General features: G+C 42.4%; 1 pseudogene; it reads left to right on the top strand.

Moving 5' to 3' along the window:
- The first annotated feature begins 8,095 nt into the window (after positions 1-8,095).
- On the top strand, positions 8,096-20,347 carry LOC142567771 (uncharacterized; annotated as a pseudogene).
- The last annotated feature ends 3,764 nt before the right edge of the window (positions 20,348-24,111 follow it).

The following is a 24,111-nucleotide window of genomic DNA, read 5'->3' as shown; positions in this document are numbered from 1 at the left end:
CTCCTCTTCCAACAGCCGAGCAAGCTCCTCTTTCTCAGCTTCTATATTTTGTAGTTCTTTTTCAAGGTCCTCAATTCTTGCTTCCATCTTCTTCCACTCAATTTCATGGGAAGCTCTTTTATCTTTCTTGCTTTTAGTGCGATTTTCCACAGATTCTTTGCTCTCATCTTCAAAGTCTTGAAACTGCAATAATACATGACACCATGAACCTTGGAAGAATGACGAGACTTCTCAAGAGCAAACTATGAATAATACTTGAACTGCGCTATGAACAATACAATAACGATACAAACTATGAAGAAGTCACTTAGTTGCATGCGTATGCAAGCCAATAATTTACTACCAGAAATCAGAACCAGACATCACCAAGTTATCTCTGATTAGCAGCGTTAACCAGAATCAAAGGAAATATGTGCTGCAATAAAAATCCATAAATGTGTATTAGCCAATCGACAGTACACTTGTGGCAAACCATGCAACACCTGTACTGGTATTAAATGAGACAGGCCAACATGAGCCAGCCATAAAGGTGTGTAAAATTTCACCCATCCACATGTTGTGGCATTACTTTTCAAAAAATGAAGCACCAACGGTAACGGCACACTAATAAGGAACAAAAAGACACGAAGCGCCTTGTCCTGTCTTTCCGTTTCTTCTTAGTGTGCCGTTACCGTTGGTGCTTCATTTTTTTATAGCTATGCACCAACTAGCCTCACAACTTGTTTTACTGCAATTACTTTTCAATGCAGTGTGTCACTTCTGAGGTCACAAAGGAAGCCACACACTAAAAATACCAGTATATACCAGTCAGGTAAAATGATGGTAATAATGACATCTTGCAATGGCAGGTTGTCTTGATTAAGATAATGTTCCATGCATGACCACCTATAAAGCACCAAGTAGGATTTTGTACTAGCCACGGAAATCAAGGCAACAGTTTATCTTATGACGTACTTTGGCAATATTTGTGCAATGCAAGTGATGCGTATTTTTATTTTTATTTTCCCACAAAGTTTTTGCCATTACCTCTGCACACCACATACAATTCTTTATTTGCACATGCTAATGCAAGTGGCATTTAGTGAATATTTCTAGTTTTAACAATCCCTTGTATGGTTTACTGATGAACAGGTGAAACTAACATTAAATATTGCATACTGCTCTTTTTTTATGTGTGCAGTCTCGTGTATGCTAGTCGTGTCCAGTTGAATATAGTGCTATGTTGTGCTGCCAGAAGGCCAAATTACACAGACCTGTATATTGAATGAAAATGTGCAGAAAGAAAAGACTACTAATAACAAAGTAAAAGGCACAATCACAGCCCCCTCATCACATCACAGACATGATAATGAAGCCGCAAGGTAAACTGCTACTTTAAGCTTTAACCAAAATATTGCTTCAGCATCGCCATCAGGTTTGAATGTTGACAGCAATAACGAGTAGCTGGGCTCAAATAAATATTGCTTACCAGTTCCGAGTTCTCAGACTGCTTGAATGCTTTAAGTATGTTGCCAAGTTCCTTCCTGGCAGCTTCTCGCTTCCTTTTCCTCTCTTCTCTCTTGGAGAGCCCTTCATCAGCCTTAACCATAAAAAAGGCATGCAAGATAAAACTCAACACATCTCCTCAACAACATTTATGCAGGCATCAAGATCTAATTCTTCATATTTGCAGGGACTCTCCCAGCAGCCAACACTGACCACTGCAACAAAAGTGTGTGTGGTTGAATGAGAGGAAACAGGGGAACTGACTTTTTTTTTAGCAGCCCCACAGAGATGGTAAAGCTGAAGAAATCAGGAGGGAAATTAACTGCGCTTTTAGGTGGATAAATAAATAAGAAAATGGCACATGTAGTGCAATAAGGCTTTCAGTGTGGCACTAATCATAGCCGGCCAGCTTTTATTTCCTATTCCCCTTTTGTTATGTTTGGGTTTGACTTTAACATTGCCCTGACCAGGCTAGATGTCACTTAACTTTTGATTTCATCCAGGCCTCTTTCTATGCATTGCAAAAGCACTTGCCACCATTAAGGTAGCAGCTGCACATTCTGAAACAGTTCTACTGCTACACTCTACAAGGTCAATAAAGCACCACATCATGGCCTCCAAAGCCATGTTTTTCCAACTACGTATCATACAATTATGCAGTAAAGCAGTGATTTGGGCTTGTTGGTAAGACATCGTGAGGCATATAGCGCGTTAAAAAGCGCCTGTGTGTGTCACGTCTCACTTTTGTCCTTGTCTTTTTAACGCGCTATATGCCTCACAATTATGCAGCATTTTTACAAATGTATAAGGTCTGCCTTATAATCAGGGCGTTATCACCAACAGCATTGCAACACTTAGAAAAAATAAATAACAACAAATTATTAGCACAAGTAGACAACTGCACAAGCCACTGAATGCACAAAAGGAAGCTAGAACCCCCTATGAACATACTATCATCAAATGAAACGCAAACAGTGAAGCGCGTAACCAAAGCATAATTGAAGGTATAATGTGTACCATCCAGTCAGCACCAGTGACACGCACACACATCCAGTTTGACCGCACTGCACAATGATGCTCCACCTATAATGCAATATTTTTGTTTCTGTTCTGGTTCTCTTTCATTTGAAAGCAAGAAAAGATGATGCTGCTGTTCACATTTCAATTGACACCGATAGGACATACAGTTTCGTCGCACTGTGATAATGCTCGCCCTATACTGCAATATTTCAGCTTCCATTGCTTCTTATTTTTGTTTTCTTGCATTCAAGTAAAAGAGAACCAGAACACAAACGAAAATATTGCAGCACAGGGAGAGCATCCTTGTGCAGTGCTGTCAACAGGATCTGCACTCCTGTCAATGGTGATGAGTGGATGGTGCGCACTACACCTTCCATTATGGTTTGGCCATGCGCTCCAATCTTCACGTCTTATTTGACGCCAAGAGTACATCACAAATACTCAAGTTTCACCAAGAAGGCTAGAGCGATGGCTTGATGCAAATGGTATGCTTAAAGTAAGCAGTAATGGTCTGCCAAGCTGCACTTCTGCTCTCAATTTTGCAGATAATTGTGGGTGCTAATAGTAATAATTATTATTATAACAGCAATAATAATAATAATAATCATGAACAATAATATGCGCAGGTGCACACCTCACTAGCAAATTATTTGTGGTCCAAAGCAGTGCTTTTGAACGTTTTCAGTGTATAATTATACTAGCAGGCCACAGCACGATACACCAATCTTTCATCCCTTGAAAAGTTCTCCTGAACAACACAAAGTACCACAAGATGGTGCTGCAGTGCAGTATTTATTTTACTGCTGAACTGAACTTTGATAACTCAGCAATAAACTACAGCAGCTGCACCTGTTTTGCTATGTAAGCTTTAACTGAGGAGCAAAGTAACGCTCGTAAGAAACCCAGTAGGTTGACGATATAGAAAACTAAGGGCCTATTTCATTCCCATATGGTCCCCAAAGTATGTGTGAAAAAAAAACAAGACTACAACTGTGCCAATCATGCAAACAGAGTGGGTGCACAGCATATCTTCAGTGAAACACTGAAGCTCAGGTGGTCACTTGGTCACTGTCAACCTCACAAGAGCAGATACGGTGACCCATCAACCCCATTATGCAACATGTGCGACCTGACAGACCAAGACCAGGCAGCCAGCCAACCAGGAAGAAAGACTAGTGGGATGTAGTTACCAGGAATTCCGCACAAATGACATAGAAGCCCTTAAGGTATACGCAGCTTGAATAAGATAGGAGGAGTACAATGTATGCACATTCTTCAGTGCCTCAACCTGATAATTGCAATATTCATGTGTAACCAAACTTTGAAGAAAAAGAAACAAAGACCTTTCTGCCACACAATACATGTGCATGTGTGGTAGAGAGGTCTTATGCACATTCCCAAGGAGCCAGGTAGCAGCCAAAATCATAGCCTTGTTACTAAACTGTTTGTGCAAAGACAAAGACAGGCCAGCAAGCATGACCTCAGCAATCACTATCTGCAACTATGCACTCTGACTGTGCCACACTGCAGTGCAGGGGCATTTCTTTTACCACAGCATTCACATCTGCGACGAGGCAAACCATGCAATAGTGAGGATGGTACAATGACCCACACATGAATCAAATATAGCTAAAAACCGAAAAAGCTTAATGTGCAAGATGCACTCAAGTCATATATATATTCCATTAGGTGTTGTTTTACCACTGGCATAATCAACCAAAACTAATGTACGCGTTCACACAGCACATTGTAAAATATAATTGAAAAAATCTTACCAAGTTGCCTTTGTGCAGCTTTCCCAATATCACTCTGGGAAATGAGTGTCGCGAGTTCTTCAATTTGCACAGAAGGTCCTCAAGGGTGTCTGACAATGATTAAAACAGAACTCAAATGAAAGAAGGCAAACTATAAGAACAGCACGGTGGGCCACGTGTTTAGACCCCTACTCTAGGTGCAAATGGCCTGCGGCGGCGACGCGTCGGCTTACCCGCGAGTGCAGTGACGTTGGCCGGGTAAAAGTTCTCGCCTCTTCCATCTTCGTCCGCCCAATACGCCATGACAACGGCGTCCTTTTTGAAGTCACTTGTGCTTTGTGGCTCGAAATCTCTTATACGTGTCACAGGCAGCGCTGCCCGCTCCTTATCTTCTGTGTACTGTACACATGCAAACATTGTCTCGTACCAATTGGCACCGATCGTCGTGCAGGCGGAGTTTCGAGACACACAAGGAAGGCTCGTTCACGACCGACAAACTATCAGCACCAACAACGGTTCCCGCGGATATAATTATAGTTTACTATAAATATAAAATAGATATAATAAAACAGCTACTTGTAAAATCACAGATCACCTATGCAAAATGTCTCACTACAGCGTCTATTACAAAGCCCTACCATACATACAGACCTAGTCTAAAGGACACGGCCGCCCATGGTGGTAGATAAGTTTAGATGGCGCCAGTAACGAGTTTTTTTTCTCCCCCGATGTTAATTGATTTTCTTCTTTACGGTGGTAAGGTGAGTGTTGCAGATGTTTATTTCTCGTATAAAGTGACAAGCGTAGCCACTGAAATTTCAGTTTTTTTTTGTTCATCGGTTTTATTCTCGTGCTTCGTCCACGACCGATGAGTACACCACACGGGGACGAAAGTGCGTCTGTATGCTGCGCTACAAATAAACGGCTTGTTTATATCACTATATATACTCGTTTACAAAAGGCTTAAGCAGGTGTCATTAATTTACATCTAAGAAAATGTTTTTCAGTGCCCGGCCTAATCGTTAAAGCGACTGCACAACTAATTTTCATGGTAACCTTTTTTTTAGTGCAATGGAAAGCTTACCGGATCTAATCATGAAGTAGTAGCATAGAATAAAGGTAGTAATGATGTGGAAAACGCCGTGGAAAAATTTGTTATCATAATTTTTCGATTTGCAGTGACGATGAAGTCGTTCACCGGAAGCATGCTGAAGACTGCGATAGGCGAGCGCGATAGCGCGTATAGGGCGGCACTAGTTGGAGGCAGACAAGTGCAGCCGTAGATGTTAGAACGTATTCATCTCTCGAAGACCTGAGCGAGCTGGAACAGAGGATCTTAGCTCGCATGCGTGCTCACAATTTACATCCTTACGAAGTAGCACCCAAACGTCATATTTCGATGCACGAAAGCTGCAACGGAAACGAGGAATCCGACTTAGACGAAAGACCACTGTCCGCGCCGTTTTCGTAACGCAGTTTTCACTCTAACTCAACCCAGGTCAGATCACAGCTCATAATATTCTTACACCATGGTCAGATCTAAGAGGGTTGTCACCTCTTGTACATTATGTTGCACTTTGCCTTCAACCATTTTTGAATTTCAATCAGACGCGATTGCGTAAAATATTTACCACGTGTATCAATTATATGCCAGCGGAAATGTATGAACGTTGAGTATTCGTAGACTTGTCATCAGCGTTCGACAAAATAAACATTCATTTCATCTATACCGACGTGTCGCTATATATGTATACATATGACAAAAGCAAGAGAACCGGATGCTGCGTCAGTTCAACATACCAGGGATAGAGTGTCTCCGTACCACACGATTATGTAACATAGGTAAAGCGGTATACCGGTACGCTTTACCTTATGTTGACATAATCAGCATCAGCATTTGTTGTAGAATATATATTCCACAACAACAAACACGGCTTTGTACACGTAGTACAATTGTACTACGTGGACAAAGCCGTGTTGCAGAGAGCATGCAGCTTGTCGTTAAGGACAAGCTGCATGCTCTCGGCAATAAAGCGTATATGTATATACATAACCCTCAAGACAACCTGTTTGGTGTACTTTAATTGTGATATTTTCACATTTATTAGAAACACGTACGATCGAATATACAGGCCTAGCTGTAGTCGAACGCCTTTATAACGAAGTGCATGCGGTCACCTCGTGGCACCATGCAGCTCACAATAGAACCGCGGAACAGAATTATTCCTTCGTTATATAACTGTCGATATATAATAATATTGGCGAACTGGAAGCACAGAATCGTTTACAGACGCTATCTCTTTACCGAATACGTACGTACAGTAAACGCCACTGCACGCGGTCGCGGCGATGGAGTCTCCCGAACCGGCTTCTTGCATGAAAGGTAGGCAGTCGCTGAGCGCAATTAAGCTATGTGAAATATGTTCATATAGCGGACTGTCGTGTAAACAAATGGCGCATAACAGAATGAAGTCTCAATGCAGCGATCGCACTGTATATGTTTATTGGTATTCTCATGCAGCGGGCAATTTCCCGCTGCTTCTCTTTCGTAATCCAGTGCGTTAATTCATAAAACAAACACCGTATACGCCTTTTTTAAATATGCTTCTTACCGATCCTATTCCATTCCAAAAAAAAAAATTAAATGGTGTGTTTTACGTGCCAAAACCACTTTTACGAGACACGCCGTAGTGGAGGCGCGACTCCGGAAATTTCGACCACATGGGGATCTTGGGATCCTTAACGTGCACCTAAATCTAAGTGTATATATATATATATATATATATATATATATATATATATATATATATATATATATACACACACGCCGGGCAGCGATTGCGGGCGAGGGTCTCAGTGCGCGTTTTCTTCTGCTCACCGAATATCGCAGACCCGGCGCCGTAGCAGAAATCTTCGTTGTGTCTGTGCTTGCTGCATACCCGAGTTGTAGCCGATGGCTGTCTGCCCGTTCTAAGTTTCGTGGGCCAAGATTCACGCAGCTTTTTGTCCTCCGGCTACGTGTGAATAAGGCTGGCACCGGGCTCCGTTGCGTACGTCCGGCAATGCGGCACCGAGCAGTAGCCTACCATACTGCACGCCTCGAAAGGTATAGCCACTACCGATTATAGTGATTTCAGATGTTGTCAAGCAGACACCCAAGACGGGAAAGCCTCCCCACTTAATGAGAACTGCAGCGCAAGTGGGACTTAAACTTTCGTTTTCAGGTCGCTTTGGCGCTTCCGAAGCAGCCAACGCGGCCACCGTGTCCACGTGATCCTTCATGTCACGTCATGCATGCCGACGGTGGCGCCAGATTTTCCAGGGGTGGAGCTCGCCCCCAATATACAGGATTAAGCCGATGGGGTTAATCCGAAGGCCTTATACTGTGGTTGGTGCATTCAGTGATAGCTGCGGCCACGACCAGCGACTGATCTTGACCTCCTGTTCTGCGACTCTAATTAGGCGCTGCCGAATTGAGGGTCGATCTAGTCTTCGATTAATGGTTAGTAGCTTGTTCACTGTTCGATTAATGATCAGTTAATTATTCTATGTAGCAGCAGTTTTGCACACATTACGTGTGTTTTATCGCTCAGATTGCGCCGATTGCCGACGTTCCGTCGAAAAGGGCGCGAAAGAGCTACTTGCACCATAGCAAGGAACTCGGCGTGCCGAAAACGACTTTTTACAGACGTTGGAAAGAAGGCGAGGAGAACGCGGATTGTTCCAGCGCACCGAGCAGCGCAGAGCCGTCTACGTGCGGGGATGACGCACCGCCTTCCTGCACCGGCGACGATCTGTCCCGCGAACCCTCACCCGTCTCGTCTGAAGAAAGCTGCATGTTTCGCGAGGAAGCAGAAGACTGCGACGACTCAGTTGAGAGTGGATCGCCGCCGCCTTTTATCGAAGAGGAAATATTGGCCACTACATTTGCTGCACTCAGCTCGGAAACGCTGCCAAACCTTGGTACGTCCAAGGCAGGAGCTGCTGCTATGGCCATGTCATATGCAGTTACGCATGGCTTGACGTGGACAGCGTTGGGCGATCTGGCTGCGCTGGTGAACAGCATCGCAGGAGCTGACGTGTTGCCACGCAACAAGTACGCATTTAGAAAGCTGTGGTCAACAAAGAAAAGCGGCTTAGTTACCTATTGGTACCTTTGTGATGTTTGTCAGGCTGTGTTGACAGTGGAAAACGGCAACACACTATGTACTGTCTGTGGCACCAAAGAAAATGTCACCAAGGTGCATGCAAAAGGGTCATTTTTTGTGACTTTGGACACAGCAAGTCAGCTTTGCCTTCTCATTGACAGGACAAAGGAAAGCCTGGAAGAAGGGTTGTTGAAGAGAAGCCAGCGATGTGATGCTGTCACTGACATAACAAGTGCTGCTTGCTTTCATGAGCTTAGCAAAGCTGAGAACTTGACTTATGATGACTTGACTCTGACCATCAACACAGATGGAAGTCCAGTTTTCAAGTCCTCCAAGACATCAGTGTGGCCTCTGCAAATTGTGGTGAATGAGCTACCACCTGCCACACGACTTCAAATTCCTGTTCTGACAGCACTATGGTTTGGGAGAACCCACCCAAATATGCAGACATTTCTTGCAAAGTTTGTTGAGCAGGTAAAAAGTATGAAGCCCATATCATGGAAGACTGCATCATCTGTACACCAATCTAGAGTATTTGTGCTGTGCTGTGCTGTGGATGCACCTGCACGTGCTGCCGTTCTGAACATGATTCAGTTCAACGGTCTGCATGGCTGCCCTCGGTGCCTCACGATGGCAACGCATAGAGAAGGTAAGAAATGTGCTGATATCTCCAAACAGTTTTTATAATTGCAGTATTATATAGTGTAATTATTGTAATTGAGTGGTGTCTCTTGTATGCACGGAACAGTCTTCTTATTTTAATATTTTCAGTCTAGAATACTGGTGTAGAAGATGTAGCTGCACACAAGAATGCCGACTATCAAGACAGATATTGCTCCTCATATCACCCAAAGACTTGGGAAGCAAGGGCAACTTTCAACACACAGCATGCTCTATGTGGGATCTTGAGAATATTTGTGCAAGTAATTAAATTCGAAAATATTCACTGGGAAGTCTGTTATGTGCAAAAACCTGGCTTAGCTTGACTGTGGATGAAGTGATAGACATGCTACGTTTCTTAAAACGTGTGGCAAAACATGCCACATGAGTGTGCATGCAGCAACACATGCAAGGCACTTGCCATTAAGGCAAAAGTACAGCAGTAGAGATACTGTGACTTTCCAGTTTTCTGTGCCATGTGTTACTTTAACTGACCACGTCTGTGAGGAAAATTTGGAAAGCCAGTGTCAAAAATAAACATACCTCGACAAAACTCATTTCTGTCAAGCTCACTGTAAAAGTGCTCATAGGTTCATTAGCTAATTTTGTGCATATGAGGACAAGCATCTGTCGTCCCTGTTACCACATTTTTGCAGTTTTTTTATCCATGCAGGTAACAAGATCATACCAATCTAATTTTTAACACGAAAAGAAAAAAGACAACAGTACTACTTTCTTTTTTCTTTTTACATTAAGTACATACTGTTATGAGATTGTTAGAGGTGATGGTTTCTTGTTATGGTAGAAGCAAGTATTCTGTAGCCAACCGTCCTGAATTCAGCGATACAGTCTCTATTTCTGAGTAAATGTCCCAAGTTGTGACTTGATCCAGTTTCGATAACCAAATGTCCCAACTTTGATTTTTTCTGCTTAACAATAGAATGGCGATCCCCTTCCATTCCAACTTTGTCCACTCATCGACAGTTGGCAACCCTATATGAACAAGTTTGCAACAAATAAATATGGACAGCTGCCAAGAGTCTTTGTGATAATGTTTGTGTTCACACAGCTGCATTACATAAGCAGCTTACATAAGCCTTACGATGCTGCGGCTTCATGTAGCCACTAAAGGCAAATTGCATTATGTTGTTGCTGAAAACAGTTGCACTCTGGTGCATCTTGAAGTACTGTGACTGTATTGGTGGCAAGCACACCAGCATGCTTTGCAAAGACTCGCAATCAGGTGTCACTTGGTTGAGGCTGCCGCCATAGCTGGCACAGTCGCCAATGTTACGATTGTAGAAAACAAGAAAACACAGGGTGGTGAAGAAAACCCACAGCAGCAGGCTCATAAAAATCAAGAAGTTGAAAAGCAATGAAGTGATTCTTTTTAACATTTTACTATAAACAAATACAATTGTATGGTTTAAAAAATAACAAATGTCATCATTCCCTACTGTTAAGTCACAGTCACTTAAATTAGTAGTAATGCCCTGCCCTCTCTAACTTCTGAACTCTACAGCATAACAGTTTTTGTCATAAACTGTGTGCATGTACGTACAAGTTCCTTTAAATTTGTAGTTTGCACCAGATAACGTAGCAAGGTCAGGTACATTTTCATAATTGGAAAGTGTGGTGTCTCTCTGCAACTACATTTTGGATTGTGGATGCATAGCCTGCAGGCACAGTGTGGTTTTGTGGGCAAAACTTGTTAATATTTTGGTTGTCACCATATATAGTTTATGTAGTGCAGTGCCTTTGTAAAAGTGTACAAGCAAGCTTTCCATTTCATTATTTTCAGGTGGCATGCGCTACATTGACCAGCCGGCTGAGGAAAGGACACATAGTCAAGTAATCAGAGACATGCATATTGCATACATCACAGAAAACACAGTGAATGGTTTCAAGGGCCCATAAGCTTTAATGAGCCTTAAAGGTAAGCATGCAGCGGCATTGTTTTATGCTTTTATGTGGTGGTGTGTTAAACAACCAGCTGAAACAGTCTTAAGAAGGAAGGGAAACCAGCTTATGAAGACTTAAAGAGCCCATAAACGTCTAACATTTTTTTACACTTTTAAACAAATATGCTCGTCGCTTGGAGAATGCTGTGACCATAACCACCAGTGAATGCTGCAGCCCTATGTGCTGCAGGAAACGCCACTAATTCAAAAAACAATCCTGTACTGCTCTCCTGCCCTATCCGCTGCTGCCTTTGTGCACCACCACCACGCATCAACAGGGTGCTCCAGGAGGTGTCGGCAGGGCTAAAAACTCTTGATTGGTCAGTAGTCGAGGAACGACAGTGCCAACTTGGCAAGAGCTGACTGTGTATTCTGAGAATGGAGGGATGCTTGCCCACTGTGCTCAACCGAACCTTTTATGAAGCTTCTATTCAGTGAGTTTCACGCTGATCATGATTAGGGGTGGACAATGGAGGACCCTTTTTTCTGGGCTGCAGATTCGAGATGTAGCTTTCACTAGACTGCGTAGTGTTGGTGAGTATGTGACAAGGGGCAGATAGTGCAAATGGGGAGAGTAGCAAATGAGAGCAAGAAACAGTAGTAGTTGCATTTTCATTGTTCAAACGCCTGTAGCTTTGCTATTACTGCACCACTTTAAAAATATTCTTGCCGCCACGTGTTCATATTCCAGCAACAGCGGAGATCAATTGCAACAAATGATTGAGGACCTTAACTGAGCAAGTGCAAGAGTGTGGTTAAAGTTTTGTATGCAGAAGAAAAATGCAGTGTTTAATAGCCTGGCAAAGAAAACAAGAATTCATGATCGCTCGTCAGCCTCTAGAGTTTGTACGGGAGTACGTTTACCTAGGTCAATTACTCACAGGAGACTCTTACCATGAGAACGAAGCTTACAAAAGAATAAAAATAGGTCAGAGTGCTTACGACAGGCATTACCAAATCCTGACTAGGAGCTTAACACTGTTGTTGAAAAGAAAAGGGTACAATCATAGCATTCTACCGGTGCTAACATATGGGGCAGAAACTTGTAGGTCAACCAAGAAGCTCGAGAACAAGTTACCGTCTGCACAAAGAGCAATGGAACAATAAATGTTGGGCGAAATGTTAAGAGACAGGGAGAGAGCGGTGTGAATCAGAGAACAAAGGGGGTTTCCAATATCATAGCTAACATTAAGAGAAAAAGATGGAGTTGGGCAGACCAAGTAATGCGTAGTGTAGATCACCAGTGAACACTAGAGTTACAGAATGGGTGCTATGGGAAGGGAAGCGCTGTCAATGATGGCAGAAAATGAGGTGATATGATGAAATTAAAAAAATTTGCAGGTGCAAGTTTGAATCAGCTAGTGCGAGACAGGGGTAATAGGAGATCCTTCGTCTTGCAGTGGACAAAAAAATAGGCTGATGATGTTCATAATGGACTAGTGCTCATCAGCCACTATGTAACTCAATTTCCGAGCTCATGGTTGTTAAGGAGCTCTTTAAGCAGGTAGCTGTTCCCTGCTCCATATTTATCATAGTGCAGGCGGCAGGGAGGTAGTACTCTGTATACAGCCTAACACCTGATATCAGGCGGAGACCTATGGTGCAGGGCACTTGCCTGGTTTCTTTCTGGTAGGAGCATTATCGTCGGGTGACTTCAATCAGTAAGTGTGTGTGTTTTGAATGTAATTTTTCAGATTTCAACCTTGTCAAGGGAGTCAGCGTCGAATACATGCACTGTGTTCTGCTAGGAGTCACAAGGCAGATAAGCGAGGCCTTGTTTAGTACAACTAACTGTTCTGAACGGTATTACGTCGGTATGTATATTTCAAACTTTGTTTCATGCTTCTTATACTTGCAATATTCAAGCAAGGCTTCAACTGTAGCAAACACTTACAGAAGGTGCTTCTGTGAGGCAAGGAGTTTGATACAGGACATGTTGAATGATTAAACAAACCAAAGCAGAATGCAGCAGGTTTAATCAACCAACTATATAAATCAGATGTATGAATGGTGAACAGAGAAGCAACGTTATCAAGACAGGCAGAAAACAAATGAGTATGATGATAGAAAAGTGAATAAAAGATTGTAATTTGCGAGAAGAGTGCCATTTGTAAACAAATGTGTTCTGTGGCATTCTTAAGTGATAATGTAGCATAGAATGATTAATGACGATGAGCAGTTACTTCTGCAGTAATATAGCTTGTGCTTTTGCATATTATGGTTTTTAATACTGAATTACGTAACTGCAGCATACAAATTGTTCTTATCCAGTAGGGAAGTTTCTAGGGACTGTTAAAGGGGGGGGAGGGTCATGTTCTAGTGTACACAGATTATGAAGATTGTAGATGTGCTGATTTCAGTGACTTTGCTCTGTATACTTTTCATCTATCTCTGTTCATCTTGCTTGAATGGCTTGATGATGCCACTTAAGTGTGTATATTAATTGCTTCTTGCATAGCAGCATCTGCAACAACTGCAATGTAGCAGTGCAGATATGCAACACTAGCATATTGTAATGGTTAGTTATCATTTTTGCAAGCAAAAAAAAGAAACAAAGAAAAAACAAAACATGGAAGGCTATAACACAGACATTTGCTCAAATCATCAGCATGCACATGGCTAAGAACTAGGACCAAGCATCAGCTGTTATTTGCACATTTCTGCAAGTGTGTGCTTTGGAGGGAAGGTCAAGACCTGTTGAAGGATATGGACAGAGGGGAGGGAGTGATAAATAAAGCAACAGACGCTGAAAGTAGTTACTGGTGGCTGATGGACTATCCTGTGTTAGTTGTAAGGAACAATTACGAGACTAGGTTTTGTAGAAACTAATTGGGTACAGCAGCGTCTTGTGCAGCAAGAAAGGTATAACCGTTACATGTTCCTGCTGCACTGTGGCTTGCCTGTGCCTCAAACACAAAGGTGGATCAGTTGCGAACTAACAGGCTGGGAGCTATCCCCCATAAAGGCACACAAGCGCCATAGCTGATCTTTACGAGAGACTTCCGACATGTCAGCAATTACAAAAAGTGTTAATTGTGTGCCATAAGCAAGAGATAATTCAACACACATGTTAAAATGGACTAGAAGTAGAGAACGCTTGCAAAGCTATGTTATACAGTGCCTAGTAGGTTACAAGACAGAAATGCCCTACTAACACAGTGGTTATGACACTCGGCTGCTCAACAGGCAGTCATAGGTTCAATCGTAGCCATGGTAACCATGTTTCAATGCTGCTGTGCTTTGGAAAAGCCAAAGTACATGCTACAGAACCTCAGGTAGTCTAAATTCTGAGCTCTCCACAACACTAACCCTCGCAGCACGTGTGCAGCTTTATGATGTTAACCACACAATTTTACGCTGAACGTAAGCACAAGTGTGGAATAGGTTTTGAGGATGAAGGCTGTAGCTTTCGTGGAGAGTAATCTTTAAAGGTATAGACTGATGGGTTAGTTGGTATTGCATCGTGTCCAGTCTAGTGGAAAGGGGGCACACACTGTACCATATTCCAGTCTTTTCTCTCGCCATGTGTTTGCACTACAGCGTACATGTTGAATCTATAATTGCTTGTACCTCTCTTGGTGCTGTGTGTTGTTACAAAATTTGTGAGGTTGCTTTAAAAGGTGTGACCACCGTATAAATCACTTGGTTATGACAAAAATAATTTCAGCGACCCTTTTAACTATTGCTGTATTATGGCACATATTAGAAGAATAGTATTAGGTGAGTAGCATGTGTGAGGTGACTGGAAAAGCCCACGGAGAGTAGCACGAGGTTGTTTATTAATTTTTGGCATCATCACAGTACACTGTATGCAATATGCATGCTTATTTAAAATATGTAAAAAAATGTGATGAGGTGGCTGTGAGGAGGAAGCATTGCTATGCTCTTAGTGCTTCATGCCACGTTAAGTCCGTACAGATTACTTTAAATGTATTGATAAGGAAGTGCTGCCTGATACGCTGCAAAGTTTCGTATAGTTGACGCACCAAATACAACAATGAAGAGCTCTGCTCACCAGTGCACACACCTTCACAAATCAGACCAAAACCAATGTAATTGAGTCTAGATATGACTGGAAGTACTTCTTTTTTGCCATTTTCAGTAACTTGCATGCTTTAAGCATATGTTACTCTGACTGACGTGCCATGGATTTCATTCTTCGGGTTTAATTTTACTGTATTGGAGAGACATCTTGGTCCCTTAAAATGCTCTGTATAATTAATCATTGTGCCGTTTTTATGTCTGCAGGCAGCCCATCATCTGTGAGAGAAGTTAATAACCGCTTGTTAAGCATTCAACCTCCTCACTGCATCACACGTCTACCCCGTTGCATCGATGACAGGGCTCATTGGAAGGCTTCAGAATGGAAGCACTGGCTTCTTTTCTACGCCCTGCCATGCCTTGATGGCCTGATCCCCCATGAGTACTGGCGTCACCTCGTAAAGCTGTCAGAGGCTGTACATATTCTGCTTAGAGAAGAGATATCTACTCAGCAGATAGACCATGCAGGTAAAGTACTGCACAAATGTAGGTTAAGTATCCACGTCATAGCTCACTATAATTGCTTGTAATCTTTGTTCAGAAATTATGTGTTGGGAGTGGCACAGTAAGTATTGGTTGTTTGTTGATTTATCAGTCATATTCAATAACTAATAACTAGAAATTGCGGAAGTACTCAGGTTAAACAGAAAACAAGGCTCACCTCCGTAAACATCTGTTCTTTTCACTCGTACTGCAAATGCTGTGGAAATGTACTTAAAATGTGGAATTTTGGCAACAAGTACATATATGTGTGAATCTGTTACCCAAGATAACATTATAGACAAAAATCTGAAGTTCATTCTTGAAAGCAACTGGCTTCGCTCACCTTTGTTTTGGGTATTATTTATTGCACTCTAAAATGTATGTTCTACACCTCCACACTGCAATTTGTAAAATCATGTAAGCCCCCTTCTCCTAAATTTTATTATTGTGGAAAGCTAGCGTACTTCAACAGTTGCTGATAAAGGATTAGTGACACAGTATGAGAAACATGGACTGAAAGGGGTGTGTATAGATGCAACTATGTGCACTTCAACACCCAGCTTTGTCCATGCACAGATTAGAGCTTATGTAATCATATGTGTCTGTATGTCTTTACTTTGCAATTACTTATGCATCTTTAGTAAATTGCATTATTTGGCCCACCAAATGTGAAAGTTTCTTGGTGTAAAACGGCTTATGTGCATTCAACTTGGGTGCATTAAGATTGAGTTTTGTCTTGGCAAAATTTTCAATAAGCACGTTATAATAATGCGCCGGCCATCTACTGATTATACTGTTCACGAACACGGTCTTTAAAGGGCATGTTAAGCACGACGTCCAGTGGCTGAAGTGCTGATGTCATACCTCCCGGAAGGACGGCGAACTCTGTCCTCCCGTTGCGGAGTGCCTGCTTCACACCTGTGATCAAGTGCTTGCGAAAGGCAACCAAGACGAGCATGCTCGGACACTGCAGGAGTGCACCGGGTCGCCGATTCCAGAGGGTCTTGATCCAATTGAGCATGAGGGCCTCGTCCATATAGCCCTTTTCGCTCACGCAAATGACAACATCCCGTGGCAAAGCCTCTTTCGGGAGCGTCTTCCTCTTGAAGATTATGTATGGGGGCAGCTTTCTGCCGTCTGCATCACATGCGAGCATCACCGTGAAGCGCGAATGCTCATTCCTCGTTGAAAGAAGCTTGACATCCTTCGCGCCGTGTTTGCACATTGTGGTGGACGACGGCATGTCGAACCACACCGGCGTTTCGTCCGCGTTGCTGATCTGTCCCCATGCTGCTGCCAGAGACAGATAACATACTGCTGGACTTCGACCAGCTTGTCCTCGTATGCCTCGGCATCTTCTGGCATATGGATGTGCACCGTCGAAGTGCGAATTCCTTGCGTCGCGTGAAGCGACGAACCCAGTAAATGGAGCCTTTGAATTGTTCCTTGGACAGTCCGGATTCTCAAGTGATCTCGATAGCTTTGATGCGGATGAGTTCTGCTGTCACTGGCAAGGATCTGGCACGATGCTCGTGGATGAAATCTGCCCCCTTGTCTTTGAGCTCCAGGTGCACCGCGTGACACCCGCGAAAGGACATCTTCCGCACATTGCAGGCAGACAGCTTGACTTTCTGCGTTCACCAGTACTGGATGCTTTTTTCCAAAATGCCAAAGTGCCGCTGGGCGGACATGCTCCCATGCATTTCAGCATATTCGATCACTTTTTTTTAAAATGCTGTGGTGATCTGACGTCGAGTACTAGTACTTATTTTGTGGGTTGTCGGCAAATTAGCAATGCTAGGAACGATTGCTGCACAAGAAGGGAAGATGGTGTCGATCCAACTGCATAGGCCGCGTCAATGTTGGGCCGCATCGGTCACCATGGAGGCGATAAAAATGTGGATGCCGAAAAGTCTGCGCTTCTACATGTTTCCAGATGACTATTCAGGTTGTGCCAAGGGCCGGTATATATATATATATATGTATATATATATATATATATATATATATATATAATAAGTCAAGGGGCGACCTTTGAGTAGTATTTTTTTGGAAAAAACGTCGACTTATATTTCGCACTATACGGTAATGTTCACATGAGGAAGTGCTTTTTCTTTCCTCCTCGCATGGACTTTACATCCCTAAATTTAAAACAGTTACTTTGATAAATATTTAAGAATTTTGAAGCACTGTCGATAGCAATATGAAATGATGCCTGCTGAGACATCTATGTGCGAGCAGGCGCTGGCGCACGTCTATTGTAGATGCAAACCGCCATTCCTTGTGAGGCATGGCAGGCACAAGGCACGTAGACTCAAGTTTGTGTGCATCGGCAAATAAGGCTGCCTTTTCTGTACTCCCGCTGTGTTTGTTCCATTATCGCCTTGATGAAGCATTCAAATTTTATAAGTATCTAGAATTCAGTATAATTCTCAATGTAAAAAAATGTAGCTGTATTAAGTTGTCACTGCATCCAAATTTGCCCTACAAACTGCTGCCCTCAAGGTTCTAAACAAATTTCATGAATTTTTGATAAGTTTTCTGAAGTGCATTATTCACAGCAAAGTATGTCTGCCTCATCTAGAAACTCCACAAAAGTAGTGTGTCGATACACTCATGCACTTTTATAACAAAATGTTATGGTTTAAAGAGAACTTTATATATATGCTACACCCCCAGTTATCCTTGACGATTACTTTTATGACTTCATTGCAGTAGTGAAAAGTAGTTGTGTATGTGTTGTTGATAGTATAAGGGGAAAATTGTCATCCACTCGACTGTAGTATGAAGCTACAAAGGAAACGCGTACGAGCTTCTTAAACAGAGCTTTGCAGTTGAAAAATTCGTCCTTGTCCGGGATTTTCTTCAACTGCAAAGCTTTCTTTCTGAGAAACTCGTATGGGTTTCCTTTATAGCTTCATGCTACAGTCAGGTCGATGACATAGCAGATCACGGTCAAGCATGCACAAACAAGGACAAAGTGAGGAGTAGAAAACACAAGCGCTTGTGTTGCCTACCCCTCACTTTGTCGTTGTTTGTGCGTGCCTGACCAAGTCGTTGCTCTTGAGGTCAGTGACAATTTTTTCATCTTGTAGACTTTCCTCCAACTCACAGGCTTCCCTAGAACTAATTTGCCGCACTCATTTACATGGTGCTTTGTGAAGTTCATTAAAGATGTGTTCAGACAATTGCATGATGTTTTGCTGGCATAGTTATGCAAAAAGTCCAAATTGCTTATGAAACTAGAAATTGTGATGCAATATTGTGATTTGCAGGTGCCAGTTACAGCCATGCACTGGAAGATGAGCTTCTGGACCTGGGGAGGACAGACCAGGCTGATATTGGTATGTGGAATAACTTGCTTAAACTGTGTTTGAATGATCGTTATTGTAGAAAATTCAACATATCTCATCTAGGAGGAGGAGAAAGTCATTTTGTTTTTTACCAGCTGCTTCAAAGTTTGCCAGTTTTCTGTTGATACATCCTTTAAGCCACAGTTAACATAAAAATGGTTTCACCTGCATTACTAAATTACTCTTCCACAATACCAAAAAGGCCCTCGGTTACTTCCAGAAGACGGCTTAATTTCGATAAGCCAGAAAATGTGCAAAAGAGAAGGTGAGCGATGATGCCTTAAAGTTCCTGCACCAGAGTGTCTGCTAAGCCCAATGGTTAATTGTTTGTGGGTAAAAATCGGCTACATTGTGTTTTAAAGGAGCCAAGCATTGAAAATGGCAAGCTTCTGGCAGTTAGGCAACGAAGCCCAAATATGAAAAACAAAAATGTATGCTTCGAAATTAATGATGTCACACTGCCAGTCTGGCGGCAGCATGAAATCCGAAAACTAGAACTTTGACCTTAATTTTTCAACTAATATTCCACCTATTGCATAATTAGTGTCCCATTAATGCATGTTTATCTAGGGTAACCTGTTTGCTGCTTTAATTGTGCTTCACATTTGCTTCAATATTGCTGACTTTTTCTTGTGGGACATTCAGTGACAATATTATTTGCCTCTTCAGATGACAGTTCTCTTGCTGCATCAAGCTCCGCACCTCAAGAGCCCAAGCTGTTTGAAGTGGTAGATGGGAATGTAAGTTTGACTTAGACACTTCCTTTATGCTGTGCTTTGATTTTTTATATTTAATTGTTTCATATTTTTAATAATTGCCTAGTAGTAAGTGCTATGGCATGGTTATTTGTTTTACGTATGAGGAGCAATGCATGTCACCTTTTTCGAGTTAGTAGTTTCTAAGCTTTGCTTAGATGTACATTTATGCCTGATGCTCACTGTGGTTATATTTCTATTTTTTACTGACATTTTTGTTCGTTGTGTTTTGGCTGGCCAGTTGTCTTGTGTAAGCACTCTGCATGTTTCTCAAGGTGCATTGAAAAGCAAATTCATGCACACTGAGCAAATTTTCTTGCAAAGTAAACATGAAACTAACACACTTACATTTGTTGCTGGTCTAGTCGGTTCATACTGTATTACAAACCATAAGAACTATGGCCAGTTAGCGCAAATCGGCATAAAAATAAGGGGAGGAAGAGGCAAGGTGAGCGCTAACTCTCAAGTGTTTATTGGGGACACAGGTACATTGAATGTATACCACAAACCTACGAACATGCATTTACAAGCGCGCATTACAGCACCCACATAATTTTTTAAAAATAAACTGACTCTCCAAGAGAAAGAAGGTAACTGATGTGTTGCTGATACATGAAGCTGCAAGTTTCCTGATGTGAACGGCTTCTGTTAATTCACCTACAGCTGCATCCTTACTTCGACCTATAATCCTGATGTGGTCTAGCCATGGCTCACACTGATGTGCTTGGCAGTGGGCAGGCAAATGCGTCCTGTCTAAATTTACTCTTTAAAAACAGCTCGTGTTCCCATGCAAGCTCGTTTACGTAGCGCCAGTCTGGCAGACGTTGCTCTTACCGCAAGGTAGCGGTATTCTGTACAGCAGGAGCTTGATGTGGGTGAGCTGGTGTAACATTTGAAGAAAGACAGCTCTAGAGAGATGAGGACGAAAAGAAGAACATGTACAATGGACAGGCACTAAACTTCCAACTGAATACATGTTCTTTTCGTCCTCATCTCTCTAGAGCTGTTTTTCTTCAAATGTTACACCAGCTCACCCACATCAAGCTCCTGACGTACAGAATACCGCTACCTGCGGTAAGAGCAACGTTTGCCAGACTGGCGCTGCGTAAATGAGCCTGCATGGGAACACAAGCTGTCTTTGAAGAGTAAATTTAGACAGGACGCATTTGCCTGCCCGCTGCCAAGCACATCAGTGTGAGCCATGGCTAGACCAGATCAGGATTATAGGTCAAAGTAAGGATGCAGCTGTAGGTGAATTAACAGAAGCTTTTCACATCAGGAAACTTGGGGCTTCATGTATCAGCAACACATCAGTTACTTTCTTTCTCTTGGAGAGTCAGTTTATTGAAAAAATATTATGTAGGTGCTGTAATGCGTGCTTGTAAATGCATGTTCGTAGGTTTTTGGTATACATTTAATGTACCTGTGTCCCCAATAAACACTTGATAGTTAGCGCTTACCTTGCCTCTTCCTCCCCTTATTTTTATGTCGATTTGCGCTAACTCGCCATAGTTCTTATGGTCCATGATGCAAAGTAACTCACAGCTGATATTTTTTTCTAGCACTTAAAATTAATATAGAAACTATGCACAGCAAACTTGCCATATTTTTATCAAAACTACTATAAAGAAATCATGATTAGTAGGGCAACATCCTGAAATTGTGTTTAGAAAACATTTTTTATTAGGACCCTTCACGGTGGCTCATGGCTAATGGGGGTGTTCTGCTCTTGAACATGAGGCTGCAGGTTCCGTACCTGAGTAGTGGCAGCTGCATTCTGAGGAAGATATCTTAATGCAAATAGATGAGCGTTTGCTAACATAAGAGAACCGCAGGTGATAAGAATTCATTTGGCCCTCACTGCAGCATCCCTCATCCCTCATAGTGTTGCTTTGGAACAATAAAAGCCCACAACTTAAATTTTTCCTATTAAGGAAAAACAATTAAGTCTGTCAATGAGAGATTATCACCCTGCTGTGTTTTCCCTTGTTATTGCCTGACTGAAAAATTTTGCAATGTGCTTTGTTTTCATACTTTTTCATGCTTGTAGGTACACCTTGGGCCAGGCTTAACTATGCCTGAAAACAAGCTGGCGTACATTATGAAGGCTGGCCACGAGATGAAAGTGGCCAGGGAAATGGCACGTTTTTTTTGGACAGTGAGCGAGCTGAAGATTTGCTCGTTGACAGGCCATTCCAGCTGGAAAAATTCCGACGCCATTGGAAAGCAGCAGGCGACGCCTAATAAGGTGACTGCCATAATGAGTAAGTAACACTGCACAAATTCATGCCCCCTTTTAGTGTCTGCAGTATCTATGAACGTGTTCTTTACAATAGCTGGAACAGTTATTTGCATACTGGTTATATGATGTGGAGACCAGATATTTTATTAGCAAATGCAACCATGCTTTCGCAGCCAAAGAGTGTGCTTGCACAGTGTATTACAAAAGTGTGGTTTTTGCAGAAGCTTGCAGAATTTGCAAACTGCTACGTGACTAAATTTTCTGAATTATGTCCAATGGTTGAGCTCACTGCTGGTATTGCATAAGCGACAAGAAGGGTTCGAACATCTTTGCATGCTTAATGTGAAGGTTTGGTGAAAGTAGCCTTATATAGGGACATTTAATTTGTTGCACGGTCTATTGCAGAATTCCTTTTACAAAGGCTGCTTGCATGTAGACTTCAATATAGTTACTTGATTGTCATGTGTGTTTTAAATGTAATCTGGTGCATACATTTTTCAGATGTAGTGGAAAAGCTTATTGTGGAAACTCCCAGCGACATCCCCGGAGGCAAGCGGCGGGCGCACGCTCGGAAAGCCATCCGGGATCTGTTTGCGGAGAGCGCTCGGCTAGGCCAGCGCGCAAAAGCTGTGGCATGAAGCGGCCTATTTTAATCTTTTTTTCAAATAAATAACTTCCTCAGAAATTGATGTCATTTCTCATACATTGTCATGATGCGGGTGCAAGCCATGTGCCTTTGCTAAAATGCCATGGCTGAGCACACCAACGTCCAAGTGTGCGGGCGTCCCAGTGTGCCGGCGTCCCAGTGTGCCGGCATCCCAGTGCGCTGGCATCCCAGTACCCCAGTGTGCCAGTGTCCCAGCATGCCAGCATTTACTGGGCCCATAATCAGGCGCACTGGGTCCCAGTGCACTGGATTTTGCAATAGGGATGTCATAAACTACTGCCTCAGCGACCATCTTCCAATATTTATTTCTGTTAATCAATCTTCTAAACTTATTGACCACTCCACACCTGTAGCACACATCCTTTACAGATCAATTTACTCTCTCACATTAACCGCTTTTCGTTAGTTTATCGCACAGGTAAGCTGGGATGATGTTTTGAGTAAATGCAATCCGGAGATCGCCTACGACAGGTTCTTAGAAAAGTTTACATCTATCTACAATGCATGCTTTCCACAACAAACATTTACCCGACCAAGGAAAGCCCGTAAGCCACGGATAACTACAGACATTTTGCGTCTGATTAGAAAACGAGAGCAGCTATACAAAACATTCATTCAAACTACATGTCCTCCTACGCTTAGTGCTTTCAAGCAACACAGAAATCATGTCACTAAGGAACTTTATGGTGCTAGAAGCAGGTACCACTATAGCCGCTTAATTTCTTCGAGCCAACGCTGTGGGGAGATGTGGCGCAAACTGAATACGATATTTGGCAGAAGTACTGAACTTATTAGGAAGATACTGAAGGACAACGTGGACATTCGTGGAGCAAAACCATCAAACGTATTTAATGATTCCTTTCTTTCTTATCTCCCATCAGCATCTGGAGGTGACAGCCTGTATTGCATGCAGCTGCGCTGCGAGCCTACAATGTTTCTGCGGCCAGTATCTGAATCGGAAGTTATTACAATCTACATGAGTTTAAAAAACAGCAAACCAACAGATACGATGCATCTGCACATAAAACAGGTAAAATTCGCTATTGACCTGATCGCACATTGCTTAACGCATATAATTACCAATTGTGTTTCATGTGTGATATTTCCTCGTAAAATGCAATCGGCAAAAGTCTTTTCAAAAGGTCTGGAAAGATAATTTTAACGCGTTTAATTTCATTTACTCATCGCCACAGCATGCTCACTCGCAGTACGGCTTCAGGAAAGATAAATCTACAGGGATGGCTTTGCTCATGCAAAAAAGGAATAATAATAATTCAAATTTTTGAAAGTCAGGGCTTGGTCCTTGGCATCTTACTGGATTTCACAAATGCATTCGGTCATTCTAAACACAGCATACTTGTGCAATAAATGGAGCACTATGGCATTCGAGGGAAAGCTCTGCCACTTATTTCATTGGACCTACAGCATCGGTCGTAGTTTGTCATGATTAATTGTCACTCTTCTTTACTCAAACCAGTTAATTTAGGTGTTCCACAGGGAAGCATTTTGGGTCCGTTTGTTTTTCTTCTTTACATTAACGAT

Source organism: Dermacentor variabilis, unplaced genomic scaffold (assembly GCF_050947875.1).
Source record: "Dermacentor variabilis isolate Ectoservices unplaced genomic scaffold, ASM5094787v1 scaffold_14, whole genome shotgun sequence".
Lineage (NCBI taxonomy): Eukaryota > Metazoa > Arthropoda > Arachnida > Ixodida > Ixodidae > Dermacentor > Dermacentor variabilis.
This window is presented reverse-complemented; position numbering and strand designations above follow the sequence as displayed.